The following is a 14,837-nucleotide window of genomic DNA, read 5'->3' as shown; positions in this document are numbered from 1 at the left end:
CCCACCACTCAAAAATGTGCAATGGCACGCTCTGTGCAAGTCTTTTTCACAAATACCCAAGGATAAAAAAAATTAATAAACCACCACCATGGATAAAAATAAATAAAGAAAAATCCACGACGAATATGTGATGCTGGTCATGTCACATTTTGATTTGTAATCTGAACTAATCGAGCTCTCTGAGTAACCTTCATTGGAATTACAAACCAGAATTCCATGGGTGTTTGTGTCTTTAAGTGTCTTGCAGATATCGGCGAAGATGCTTGTCCTGAGCGGCTAGATGCAGAGCCCTTTCACTTGAAAGAAGAAGAGGAGAGCAAAGAGGAAGAACAGCAGGTTCGATACATTAAAAGAGAGGAGGAGCCAGATCACCCTTGCACGAAAGATAGTGAGAAAACATCATCAAATGATGATGATGAGGATGAAGAGTCTGATGGTGATCTGACATTTCCCTCGCTTGGTGGGATGCCTCCACGTGGCGCGAGGGGGAACGCCGGGGGTCTCGAGCCCCTGCTGCGGTTAAAGACCTACCAGCTGACGGGGAAGGAGAAGGGACCTCACCGGAAGGAGAGACACCCGATGCTCGCCCCGCCGGAACGGAGGGAAGTGGGAGTAGCCGCCCCACAACCCTCCTTAAACAAAAGTCAGGCGAGGGCCCTTTCAGGACCCGCACGTGGTGCGACGAGGGGGGAAAAAGGTTCCCCAGGGGGTGAGATGGGGATGGTGAGAAGGAAGCGTAAGCAGGGCGGGATGGACGAAAGACATGTGGGAGGATGGGTGAAAGACAGACTGGTGGGGATTCACCCCCATCCAGGCCCTGGCAGGAAGAGGGGAGCGAGGAGCAGGGACGATAAAAGAAGGGAGAGGAATGAAAGGAGGGGAGACAGGAGGAAGGGAAGGGTGGGACGGGAAAGGGGCAATAGACTGGAAGTTCGGGGTAAGAATGAAGAACGAGTGATAGTCACATGGAATGTGAGGCGACTGAGTGTGAGAGAGACATTTAGAAAGAGGTTGAGGAGAGTGGCAGAAAGAGTCAACAAGGAAAAATGGGAAGTGGTACTGATGACGGAATTAAAGGCAGAAGAAGCTGGGGTGGTGTGGTTGGGTGAGGAGGAGGAACAGGTAGCGCTTGTTCATGGGAGGAAAGCCGGAGTGATGTTGAGGGGAACGGCATTGAGGATGTGGATAGAGGAAGGACAACAGAAGTGGCTGGGAGAGAGAGTGGTGGCGGTGGTGCTGGGAGGGCTCAGGCTACCAACCGAGCTGGGGAACGGATGAACGAGAAATGGAGAGATGCCAACGAGATATGGGGAGTCAGGTGGCGATGGGAGGGAGTGAAAGACTGGTGATTGGAGGAGACTTCAATGCAAGTGTGGGAACGAATGTGAAGATAGGAGGAGTGTGTGGGGGGCATGGGTTGGGGAGGATGAATGAAGCCGGAAGGGGCCTAATAGAATGGTGCCAGGAGCACGATCTGGCATATGTGAATAGCTATAGGAGGTTTAGAAGGAGGGGGACGTGGCGACACATGGCGAGTGGAAAATGGTATGAGTTGGATGGATTTCTGGTGAAAGGGAATGAGAGACACCGCATGGTGAAAAGGATGTGGACTATGAGTGAGTATGAACTGTCAGATCACAGGCCGGTGTGTATGCAGGTGAATGGGAAGTGGAAGAGATGGAGGACAGAAGAGAGGATCCAGAGGAGAGTGGTGCAAGCGAAGTGGGAGGGGTTGAAAGTGGAGGAGAAGAAAAGAGAATATGAGAAGAGGACAAGAGAGAAATTGGGGGAGTTGAATAAGGAAGGACTGGTAAAGGAGGGCGGGTGGACGGAGCTGGCGAAAATAATGGTGGAAACAGCAGTGGAGGTATGTGGAAGGGAGAGAAGAGAAATATCCAACCCGTGGACGGTAGGGAGAGAGGAGGAGATAGAAGAGATAAAGAAGAGGGTATGGGAGAGGGTAGACAGAAGGAATAAGATAATGGAGACACTGAATGCGAGGAGAAGGCTAAGAGTGAGGGGAGGAGGGAGAGGAGTGGGGGAGATGGAAGAAGAGCTCACCAGACTAAAAGCGGAAGTGAAGGAAGCGCGAAAGGAATCGAAGAAGTTGCTGAGGAGGCTGGAAAGAGACTGGTGGGAAGGAGTGATTGAGGACTGTCAGGAAGCATGTTCTAGAGGGAGGATTGGCGAAATGTACAAATGTTTGAGGAAGATAGGAAAGAGGGATAGACCGGCCGCTCGGAGCACGACTGTGACGGCAAATGAGTTTAGGGAGCATTTTGAAAGTGTGTCGAGAGAGAGGTACGAGGAAGAACCAAGAGTGATTGAGGAGGCGGTTCGAGGAGCCGTAGATCTCAGGGACGATTGTAGGGCGAGCGAAGCAAATAAGATCATGAATGAGGTGCCAGATAGGGAGGAAATCATGGAGGCTATGTGGGAGATACGAGAGTCGGCACCGGGAGAGGATGGGGTGAGAATAGGATATTTACGGAATGCGTGTGAGGAAGTGTTAGGAAGGGGGATTAAGATAGTGAGGGAGATGTTTGAGCAGAGGGCGGACCAGTGGGATAGAAGTGTAAAAGTGGGACTGATGGTACCGTTACATAAGAAGGGGGACAGGAATGACAGAAACAACTACAGGGGAGTGTGCCTGCTGAGTATGTGCAGCAGGGTGTTAGGAAGAGTGTTAGCGAAGAGACTGAGTTGGTGGGCCGAACACCTGAGGCTCCTTGATGAAAACCAAGCGGGCTTTAGGAAAGGGAGGTCCACAGCAGATGTGACGCAGATGATGGTACGCATACAGGAGGATGTAAAAGATTGTAAGAGAAGAGTGACTCAGGAAGGGGTGAAGGATGTGAAGGATGACGACTGGCCATGTGCAAGACTGTTAGATCTGAAAAAGGCGTATCCGAGAGTGAGTAAACCAGCGTTGTGGTTGTTGCTGGAACGGTATGGGCTAAAGGGCAAATGTCTGGATACCATTATGGACCTGCATGAGACGACAGAGTACAAGGTGAGGGGAAGGGAGGGAGTGAGTGGAGGATGGATGCCAGCAAGAGGGCTGCGAGAAGGATGCTCTACATCGCCGATCCTCTTTAATATCTACCATCAGGCGGTGATGAGGCAGGCACTGGCGGCGAGGAACCGAGATGGCAGGGAGGAGAAAATGGTGGTGTGGAGGTGGATACCAGGAGGGTCGTTCGCAGGGGAACATGGCTGGGAGAGAGGGAGCTCGGAAACAAAAGAAGTGCGGGTATCGAGCGCCTTGTTTGCAGATGACACTACTATAGTGGGAACGAAAGGAGAGATACACGAGAGTGTAAGGAGGGTGAAAAGGGTGATGACGCAGTGGGAAGAGAGGAACAATGAGGAGAAGGAGGAGGTGCTGGAGTTTGGAACGCAAGAGGGGGAGGAGATTAGAGTGTTAGGAAGCTGGATTGGGACTCAGATAGACGTGAAGAACAGGATCAAAAGGGCGGGACAGCTATGGGGGAGTGTGAAAGGGTGGCTGAAAGGGACACGACTATCAAAGCGGTGGCAAGGGAGAGTAGTGGAGGCGTGTGTGGAGAGCAGCTTGTTGTATGACTGTCAGGTAAGAACGTGGTTGAAGAGGGATGGGGGGAAACTACAGAAGTGGATGGATAGGTGCTATAGGTATGTGTGGAGTGATAGAAATGGAGAACCACTGAGGCAAATGCAAGAAAGGGGAGTGAATATGTATGATGTGAGGAAAATGTTGGGAGTAAAATCCGTTGAATGGAAAATTGAGAGGAGAGTGTTGCAGAGAATCGGACATGTGATGCGTATGGGGAATGAAAGACTAACAAAAGCTATGGTATTGGGATGGTGGGAGGAATTGGAAGGAAGAGGGAAGAAGATGGGGCACAAAAGGAAGACGGTGTTGTATTGGAAGAGAGTGATGAGGAATGCAGGAATGGACTGGACGGAGGTGGAAAGATTGACGAGTGATAGGGAAGGATGGAAGCGGAGAGTGAGCGAGCGAATGGATCACCTGTATAAATGGGAAAATCAGAAGGGTCACAGATATGAGGTGGGTAGGAACGAGGAGAGACTGGGAAGGAATGTTAGGAGAGTGAATGATGGGTTGGTATGTAGGTATGAGGGGTGCGGAAAAGTATGCAGGAGTAGAGCTGGTCTAACCATGCACGAAAAACGCATACACCGCAGGAACGAGGAACAGGTGGAGTTTGAGTGTGGGAGGTGTGGGAGGAGGTTTGGGTCGAAAGGGAATAAAATAAGTCACGAAAGGAGTTGCACGGGAGGGGCGTATGAGGAGAAGGGAGAAAGGAGACAGTGCGGAGGGTGTGAAAGGTGGGTGACGAAAGCAAACTATGCCAGACACGTGAGAGGCTGTGAAAGAGTGGACGGAGAGAATGAGGGGGAGAAGGGAGGAGGGAGAAGGGAGGGAGCGGGTGGGGCGTGTGGAGGGGGGGCTGGGGGGAAACGAAGGGCGAATGGGGGTCGCGGAGGGAGAAGGGTGGCTTGCGGGAGGTGTGGGAAGGAAATGTTGGCGGGGAACCTTGCAAGACACCAACGGGATTCGTGCCGGGTGTGGGACCCGGGAGGGGGGGCAAGTCCCTGACGGGGGCCGATTGCCCAGGATCGGATCGTGGCCATTACTGGTGTCCTCCTGAAGAGTGCAAATGAGGCGGACAGAGAGGTGTCGGAAACCACCAGCAAGAACCAAAAGCAGATGGCCTCTGAGCTCCACTGTCAGATCGTGAAAACATGCGCGCGCGCCCACACACACACACTGATGACAATATTAAAAAAAGACATGGCAGGCGTCATGAAGCATGTTGACACAATGACACACTCTGTTGATACTGTGTCGCTGACCACTGACACCTGCTGGACTTTCAAAATCCCTGAAGGCAACTATTGGGGGAAGAGTGGCCTCCTCTTCCCCGTGTATTCGTTGAATTTCGGACGAGGTGAATGTTGGTTCTTCAAATAAAGGCTGGAATCGATGAACAGTTTCATCGATTCAAAGCTTTTAATGACAGAATATTCCGGGGACCCGCGGTTACAGACAATGGCTGCGATGATCACGAGTACGAAGCAGGAAGAGAATCACATCATTTTTATATCATCAGAAGGGCGTTACCGGGACGCAAGGTGTGAGATCACAACCTTCGTTTCTCCTAAACCGATTCTCAGCTTGGCGCATTCCAAAGTTTGTGCGTCTTCAGCAGGGAGTATTCCAATTCGAGGTGAGGATTGTTACAAGTACGGCAAGATGCACTGCGGGCATGGGAAAGTTATAAAGCATGGCTAAATATGTGCAGAGTACAGACTAAATATGAACAGAATACAGACTTCACAACCCACTTGACATACTGAACTGACTTATTTGAAAATGAAGAGTATACAATATCATTCACACCTATGCATTCATATTGTATTATTCAATATGTTTGAATAATGTGAAAATTATGTAAATGAGGATGCTTGTGGGCTTTGTCTTCACAAATTTTTACTCAGAAAAAAAATTGCTCCAGTGTTTTGAATTTCAGTCTGTTGCGTTTCTTGCATGCTATTTCCCCTGCTGTGGATCGCATGTGTATCGCATCTGCTGTTGCACTTCTTCGCAGTCTCCCTACCTCATCATCCAAATGTTACCACAGGTCATCTAAAAAACCAAACCTAACAACATTGGCATTTTGAACAGTTTCCAAAAAAACTAACTAACAATGGTGAGTAACATGCCAGATGTAGTTGCAGAGGTGCTTTTGTTGGTATATGATATTTCTGTATGGTAAATTCGACATTTCACCTGCAATAAAATATGTGAATAGTGAACTCAGAGTTACCTTGAAATTCATTTCAATTTCAATTAGGATGGAATAAGACATGTCCAAAATCCGAGAGGCACTTGGTGAGACAAGGAGATTTGAAGAAATACTTTATTCTCCAAAAGGAGATCAAAATGGCTGTACACGGCGGACAATTTGCGTTTCTCCGGGAGCTGCTCCATAATACGCGCGGACTGTAGCAATGCCACTCGAATGAAGCGCGCCTCAGCAGTCGATAGTCAGCTGCTCTCTGCTGTGCGCGGGTGAGCGCGAGGACATACTCACCTGGTTCAACCAATCAGCGCCGACGCAAACTACGTCACATATCAAAGAAGCTTTGAACCACGACAACAGCTAAGCTAGCCTGGCCGACACGACGCTCGAAGTCAGACGGACACGTTTTTCTGATAAACCTGTATGTTTTCCTTTTTGCCCAGATATATGCAGTATTTTTGTTCGAGCGAGGGTGAGGTCTGGCTTGCTTTGGCAGGCGGCATCGCATCGCTCGATGCACTTCCTTAGAAACACAGTTTGGCGGGCTTTTGCGCCGTCGACGCCCGCTGGACTGAGTCGTGATCGTCCTGAAGCAGTACACGCACCGACGCAGGGATTGCTCTGTGAGCTCGACCCGTGCGTCCACGCATCGGTGTTGCGGGAGCCATCACTACAAGACGGCCATCGTTGCTTTATTGGACTGTACCATCAATATCTCAAGCTTCGGGGCCGAGTTTAGCTTACTTAGCTCAACTTACTTGGCCTCGCTTGCTAGCCACTGCATCGCAAAACAAATGTGTGAATGTAAAGTGTTGTGATTTTTCCCTAAAAATGCACAAGAGGAAGGGCGGAATCCGAGGAGCAACTTTGTAGGGCAAAAGAGGACAGCGGGGCTGTTTTCAACAAGTCTCGATCTCGATTTGGCTCAAGCAGAGCAGGTTTGGTCATTACTAGTTCTTTATCGGTCACGACCTGCTTTTCTTCCTGTCATTATTAACCATTTTACGCGATGTCTCTGATCCAATGGTGAAAGGACACTTTGATTCTTTCCTCTTTCATCTCAAACTGCTTTCAACAACAAAGCGTGTGAGGGAAAAGTGGTTAGCATTGCACGACTGTCCGTGTTTTATGTGTTGTGTTGTGTTTATTATCTTACTTTATGTTAACTGTTTTGTTAAGGGCTTTGTTACAGCTGCAGCTGTTGTGAAGGCGCGATATCAATCAGCATGTATTGTATTCTGTCAAAAGCATTGAAGAGAGCCAAATTGACTTTTTATTTCTTTTCTCCCAGTTGTCTTTCCTGAACTTGAAGACTGCGTTCTTACTTTTTGGAAACTATTTTATTTTTTTCTGGGAAGGGGCGTTGATTTGACGGACACGTTAGCTATCTCCCATTGGGTGCTCTTTTCCTCATGGTTCTTGAAGCCATCATTTATCTATTTGCATGTTGAGTTTAAACTATGTCAGAATTTGTTATCCGCAGGACCGAATCGGGGAACAGTCCTGATCGACTCCCCTTACTAACGGGCCCGAACCCCCGTTTACAGCTCATCCCCTCCTCGCGGTAACGCGGGACGGCTGGGAAGACGGGGGTTCTTTATTTCTTGCGAGTCCATTCCGAAAGAGATGAGGCTAGGTTCCTGACCGCCTTTGATTTCACGAAGCCAACCCGAATCTGCCTTTGCTTATTTTAACTCTAATAAGTAACAGAGAATTAGAGGTTAATAATAATAATAATATAATAATAATAATGCATTTTATTTAAAAGCGCCTTTCATGCCACCCAAGGACACTGTACAGACAATAAGAAAATACAATGTAAAAATTAGTAAACGAGATAATATATAAAAACAGGACATAAAATCATAAAATCATAAAAACATAGGAAATGGAAGAGCTGTTGTAGGCAATCCTGAACAGGTGTGTTTTTAGACGGGACTTGAAAGTGGAAAGAGGTGTGCAGTTTTGGAGGTCCGGAGGTAGGTTGTTCCAGAGCTTTGGAGCAGCGTGACTGAAGGCTCTGGCTCCCATGGTGCTCAGTCGGGCAGGGGGCACTGACAGGCGGAGGGAGGACGAGGATCTGAGGGAGCGAGAGGGGATATGCACCTGGAGAAGGTCGGATAGGTAAGGAGGGGCCAGGTTGTGGATGGCCATATATGTATATAGAAGCAGTTTGTAATTGATGCGATGTTGAACAGGGAGCCAGTGAAGCTGTTGGAGAACGGGGGTGATGTGCTGCTGGGAAGATGTTTTTGTGATGATGCGAGCAGAGGCGTTTTGAACCAGCTGGATTTTATGAAGGGACTTTTGAGGTAGGCCGAAGAGGAGAGAGTTGCAGTAATCAAGGCGGGATGTGACAAGACTGTGGACAAGAATAGCAGTGGTGCGGGGGGTGAGGGAAGGGCGAAGTCTGGTAATATTGCGGAGGTGGAAATAAGCAGTGCGGGTGATGGTGTTGATATGTGAGTGGAAGGTGAGCATGCTATCCAGGATGACACCCAGACTCTTAACCTGGGGGGAGGGGGACACTAGGGAGCTGTCAATGTTGAAGGAAAAGCTGTTTACTTTGGATAAAGTGGATTTGGTGCCAAGAAGGAGGACTTCAGTTTTATTAGTATTTAATTTAAGAAAGTTTGTTGTGAAGCATGTTTTGAGTTCGGAGAGGCAAGAGGTGAGGGAGGGGGGTGGGAGTATGGAGTTTGGCTTGCAGGAGAGGTAGAGCTGGGTGTCATCAGCAAAGCAGTGAAAGTGGATATTAAATTTGCGGAGGATATGGCCAAGAGGCAGGAGGTAGATGATGAAGAGAAGGGGACCTAGGACAGATCCCTGTGGTACACCTGTGGTGACTGGGGAGGGCTTTGAGGTGAAGGATTTGAGCTGGACAAACTGAGTGCGGCCAGTGAGGTAGGAGTGGAACCAACTGAGGGGAGTGTGGGAGAGACCAATGGAGGAGAGTCTATTGAGGAGGATAGGGTGAGAGATTGTGTCAAAGGCAGCGCTCAAGTCTAAGAGGATGAGGATGGAGACTAAACCGGAATCAGATGCTATGAGGAGATCATTTACAATATGGATTAGGGCAGTCTCTGTGCTGTGGCGGGGGCGGAAACCGGACTGAAAGGGTTCATAGAGAGAGTGAAGGGACAGGTGGGAGTGGAGTTGAGCAGCAACAGTTTTTTCAAGGATTTTCGAGATAAATGGAAGGTTGGAGATGGGGCGGAGGTTATCAAAGTTGTTGGGGTCAGAGCCATGTTTTTTCAGTGTGGGGGTGATAGCAGCAGTTTTGAGGAGTGATTGGACAATACCAGAAGAGAGTGAGGAGTGGATAATAGCAGATATGAGAGGAAGCACAGAAGGAAGGCAGGATTTAACAAGGGATGAAGGGAGGGGATCAAGCTGGCAAGTGGTGGGCTTGGATTTGAGTATGAGGTTGGATAATTCAGCAGTCGTTGGTGGAACAAAGCTGGAGAAGAAATGACAAGGAGAAGAAGGTTCAGATGGGGGGGGGGGGGGGAGCAGGCAGGTTTTGATGGAGTTGGTGATGGATCTTAAGGATTTTGTGATTGAAGTGTTCCATTATGGAGTTGCAGGTTGCTGTGGAGTACAGGTGGAGGGGGAGAGAGTTTGGTGGCCGGAGGATTTTGTTCATGACGGAGAAGAGAGTTCTTGAATTTCCTTCGTTGGAGAGGATGAGGCCGGAGTAGTAGCTGGATTTGGTTTGTGCAATTTGGTCCTTGTATTTAGTGATATGGGTAGTGTACATGTCCTTATGGATGGTGAGACCGGTTTTCTTATAGAGTCGCTCAAGTTGGCGGTTTTTTGATTTCAATGATCTAAGAGCGGGTGTAAAGCAGGGGGCAGATGTAGAGAATGAAGCAGTCCTGGTCTTCAGGGGGGCGAGAGAATTTAGAATATTTGTGAGGCAGGCATTGTAGTGAGCGGTGAGGTCATCCGGGTTTGAAAGGGCGTCTGGGGGCGGGGAACGGTCGATAATGGAGCAGAAGGTGTCAATGTTGATATTTTTGGTATTACGAAAAGAAATGAGGCGGGAGGTTTTGATTGTAGAGAGACGGAGTACGATGTTAAAAGTGAGGAGGAAATGATCGGTTTCAGGAAAAACATCAGCAGTGGGCTTGGAGGGGGAGAAGCCAGAGCAGCAAACCAAGTCCAATGTGTGGCCTTTGATGTGGGTGGGGAAGTCAGTAAGACAGTGTATCGCGAGGCTCTCCAGGTAGGATGTGAAGTCTCTTGTGAGTGGCAGGTCGGGGTTGTCCATGTGAATATTAAAATCTCCCAGCAAAATTAAATTTGGCGAGAGAGTGGATAAGTGTGTGATTAAACTGGAAAATTCATTGATGAAATCGCTATGTGGCTTCGGGGGGCGATAAACTGTGGCAATGATGGTTGGCGTGGGTCCAGGGAGTTTAAACACCATGCATTCAAAAGAGCTTGATGCAGGAACGGAGACTGGTAAGACTTTCCACTTCTCGCGGTGGATTACCGCGAGGCCTCCTCCACGGCCGTTGCCACGGGGACGGCAGATGTAAACAAAGCCGGGAGGAGTGGAGTCATTCAGAGCAGCGAAGTCGTTTGTTTGTTGCCAGGTTTCTGTTAAAACGAGGAAGTCAAGTTTGCGTTCGGCGAGGACGTCTTGAATGAGGTGACCCTTGTTCGTAAGTGAGCGGATGTTCAGCAGTCCAAAGTTGACAGCGGAGGTGTCATGTTTGATGGCGGCAGTGCTGTTAGCCGACCTAGCCAGGCGGGCTACTGCATAGTAGTTGGTGTTGCGGCCGCGGTTTCTGGGAGGACGTCGAGAAGTGGACCAGGTCGAGTTGATTGAGCCAGGATTTTTGTAGTCAACATGTCTACGCGACCCGCGGTGAATGTAGCGACGTCGAGGCAGGCGAGCGATGTCAGGATGATGGTGCAGTTCCGGCGGTGGAGGCTCCGGTGCAATCCTCCGGATCCGGAGAAGATCCGCGACAGAATAGTGGAGTAGTCCTGTCACTGGATGATGGCAGAACGTCAGAAGTATCAGAAATAACCCAAAGGCGGCGAAGTTGTGCCGCCCCATGACGAGGGAGAAAGGCCGGTGCGGTGACAGCCGGTAAATTTAAGCTACCGGCGTTAGCCCGTGGACTAAGTTACGATTTGGGGTTTGATTGATCGGGTGAAGCTATGATTTGTTACATCAATCACAGTCCAAACAGTCCAAAAACAGAAGGGCAAAAGAAAAATCAGAAGAAATATCTGAAAAGTTTTGGAAAAGTTTGGAGTGAGAAGCGGCGACATACACGCCAGCGTCCTCTCACCCCGGAAGTCAATAAGTGACCGCTTCGCTTTAACGATGGCTCTCTTTCGATTTTTTACTTCTGTAGCAATTGGTACAGACCTAGTATTGATTTCACAATCCCGGTCGAGATCGTTCAGATTTGTTTCTTTTATTCGTTACGCTGGAGTAAACTATTTTAATTAACTATTCATCACGGATCACGCGGCCCGTTGTTCGCGAGCACACAACCTTTGATTCGACGAAGGTTGAATGGTGATATGAATTAAATCATAAAAACAACTGCGTTAGACGATATGATGAATTTTGACACATTTATTAATATGACAATTATAGTGAAACATGCATTCATCAACCATTGTAAGACACGGAATACTATCGTCAACAAGAAAAACATTGTTCAAATGATATTTTTCGACTTGAAATCAAATGAGAATTATGTCACAACAAAGAGTGATTATCATGAGAATAAAAGGAGAGTAAGGTAAAAAAGATTAAAAACAAATAAATGAATAAAAATGATTCTAAGAATAAAAATGAAATAAGCACCTGTCTATCATCATTGAGGGAGTCAGGATTGATCATCTTAAACGTCCCGTGATTTAACTAATAAATTTTTATAATAATATTTTCGTACCATTTCTATACTTCCTATTTTTACATTATCCGGACAAAAATTTTGGGTGAGAGACATTTAATACATACGGTTGGCTCGTTTCTTCCAACACGCAAGAGTAGTACCGTATTTTCACGACTATAAGGCGCCATTAAAAGTCTTACATTTTCTCCAAAATGGACAGGACGCCTTACAATGCGGGGCGTCGAGTGTATGCGCCGAGTTCCAAAGCCTGACTGAGAGCACCTCTGGCCGACACGCTGTTTATATTGAGAAAAGGTGGAGTGAGTGACAAGAGGCATGCGGAAGTCCGCCAATGAGTGAAGGGTGGGCGTGTAAGAGGACGCTAAAGGCACGTCCCTAGCAGGTACCAGTCGCCAATGAGTGAAGGGTGGGCGCGTAAGAGGACGCTAAAGGCACGCCCCTAGCGGGTACCAGTCGCGTGAGTACATTGTAAAATGGCAAAATAAAGTACAACCAAACTCAGTTTTGCTTCCGTTGCCTTTTTAAAAACGTGTTTTTAGCGTGCGTGCATGCATGCCGTATGTTTAAGCTGGCGTATGTTTTACCATGCCTGGCTGCGCCCAATAATACAGTGCGTTTTGTGTATGTGTCAAATACAGAAATAGCACCCCTTACTGAGACTGCGCCCAACAATACGGTGCGCCGAATGGTCGTGAAAATAAGGTATATTGTCTATGTCTCCTTACAGACACAACAGCTAACTAAGGGTAGTTGGAATTAAACAGAGTATTAGTGAAAAGCCACCCCAAGACCTGTATTCAAGTTCTGCCAGTTGATTGTAATATTGAATTTCTCGATAAGGAGTCATCTTGGTAATCCTATTTTCGTCTGGTACCGGAAATTGTTTGTCCGGGGGGATCAGGGTTTCGCCCTGGCTCGTCCGCCCGCGCGCCCCCGGACTGCGGTTTTTATAGCCCCGAAAAGGCTACAGCTGGTCCGGTTTATGCAAATGATGTTTTTTCTGTTCACAGCTGTTTTTCCCTTCAAAGGGTGAGGCGGCTTCTTTCACTTTCTGGCTGATCAGAAATTTCCACTGCTGTGCAGTCAGGCGTCCAATCACACCATCATAGCTGTTCTATTTTCATTCGGTACTTTTCGGTTTATCTTTGGCGCTTTAACCCGTAATCTTCCCTCAAATCGCTGATAGACATCGTGCACATACTTTCATTAAAATCACATGTCAAAATTGTCAAAATGCAGCTTAAAAAGGATGTCATGCTTACACAATTCGTATTGATTCATTATCTCCCATGCATTCAACAGGTTTTTGATCTTGTCTGGTTCTTCATCAGGAGGCACCATTTGGGAGTAAATAACGTTCTCTGGCAATGTTTACACCAAGCAGTTTCAAAGCATTTGCAACCTCTCCCTCCCCCGCCTCCAACATTCTCTGTGCCTTGCCATGCCTTTTTTTAAATGTAGTTCATCAGGGTGTGCTTGTGTGTGTGTGTGTGTGTGTATAATTCCACACGTGCTTGTCTTCTTGTGTCTTTCAGACATCAGCGAAGATGTTTGTCCTGAGCGGCTGGATGCAGAGCCTTATCACATGAAAAAGGAAGAGGAGAAAAAAGAGATCTCCCACTTGAAAGAGGAAGTGGAGCAGCAGGCCCAATATATTAAAGAGCAGGAGCTACAGCACCGCTGCACGAAAGTGGAGGTGGATGAGCCCCCTGACATCAAAGAAGAAGAGGAGGAGGAGGAGGAGGTTATCTGCAAGGTGCCATTTACTAGTGTCCTTATGAAGAGTATAAATGAGGCGGACAGAGAGGCTCCAAGCAGCAGCTCATGTCAACACATGACAACAAAAGGTGTTGGAAACCACCAGGAAGAATCAAAAGCAGATGGCCTCTTAGCTCCACGATCAGACAGTGACAACACGTCATCAAATGCAGATGATGATGATGAGGAGGAGGATGAAGATGAGTCTGAAGGTGATCTGACATGTAACACAGACAACAAACCCTGGGAATGTTCTCACTGTGGGAACATGTATGCTTGTAAAAGACACATCAGAACACACCCTGGTGAGAAACCGTTCACCTGTTCAGACTGTGGCTGGAAATTCTCTTGTAAGGGAACCATAACAGGTCACAAAAGAAGCCACTCTGGTGAGAAACATTTTGCCTGCGCAGTTTGTGGCCAAAGATTCTCTCGTAAGGGAAACTTAAAATGTCACACAAGAACCCACACTGGTGAGAAACCTTTTGCCTGCACAGTGTGTGGCCAAAGATTCTCTCATAAAGAAAGCTTACATGATCACAAAAGAACCCACAATGGTGAGAAACCTTTTGCCTGCGCAGTTTGTGGCCAAAGATTCTCTCATAAGAGAAACTTAAAATGTCACACAAGAACCCACACTGGTGAGAAACCTTTTGCCTGCACAGTTTGTGGCAAAAGATTTTCTGAGAAGGGAAGCTTAAAAATACACACAAGAACACACACTGGTGAGAAACCTTTTGCCTGCGCAGTTTGTGGCGAAAGATTCTCACATAAGGGAAGCTTAACAACACACACAAGAACACACACTGGTGAGAAACCTTTTGCCTGCGCAGTTTGTGGCCAAAGATTCTCTCGTAAGGGAAGCTTAAAAATACACACAAGAACACACACCGGTGAGAAACCTTTTGCCTGCACAGTTTGTGGCCAAAGATTCTCTCATAAGGGAAGCTTAAAAATGTCACACAAGAACCCACACTGGTGAGAAACATTTTGCCTGCGCAGTTTGTGGCCAACGATTTTCTGAGAAGGAAAGCTTAAGAATACACACAAAAACACACACTGGTGAGAAACTTTTGCCTGCACATCTTGTGGCCAAAGATTTTCCAAGAAGGGAAGCTTAAAAATACACACAAGAACCCACACTGGTGAGAAACCGTTTGCCTGCGCAGTTTGTGGCCAAAAATTTTCTGAGAAGGGAAGCTTAAAAATACACACAACAACACACACTGGTGAGAAACCTTTTGCCTGCTCAGTTTGTGGCCAAAGATTCTCGTGGAAGTATCAGATTAAGAATCACAAGTGTGATGATGTGACAAACGGTCATTATTGAATTTTCACTTCTCACCTGAGCATGTTTCAGGTTTGTATACGCCAAGGCTGA

At 47.6% G+C, this 14,837-nt stretch overlaps 1 pseudogene; it reads left to right on the top strand.

Annotated features, from left to right (window-relative positions):
• The window catches only part of LOC147190296 (uncharacterized), a 110,538-nt pseudogene extending 96,213 nt beyond the window's left edge, over positions 1-14,325 (top strand).
• The last annotated feature ends 512 nt before the right edge of the window (positions 14,326-14,837 follow it).

The sequence above is a fragment of the Hippocampus guttulatus genome, chromosome 19 (assembly GCF_054856545.1).
Source record: "Hippocampus guttulatus isolate MCC_2025c chromosome 19, RoL_Hgut_1.0, whole genome shotgun sequence".
NCBI classification, from domain to species: Eukaryota; Metazoa; Chordata; class Actinopteri; order Syngnathiformes; family Syngnathidae; genus Hippocampus; species Hippocampus guttulatus.
Note: the sequence above shows the minus strand (reverse complement) of the source record. Positions and strands in the feature narration are given on the sequence as shown.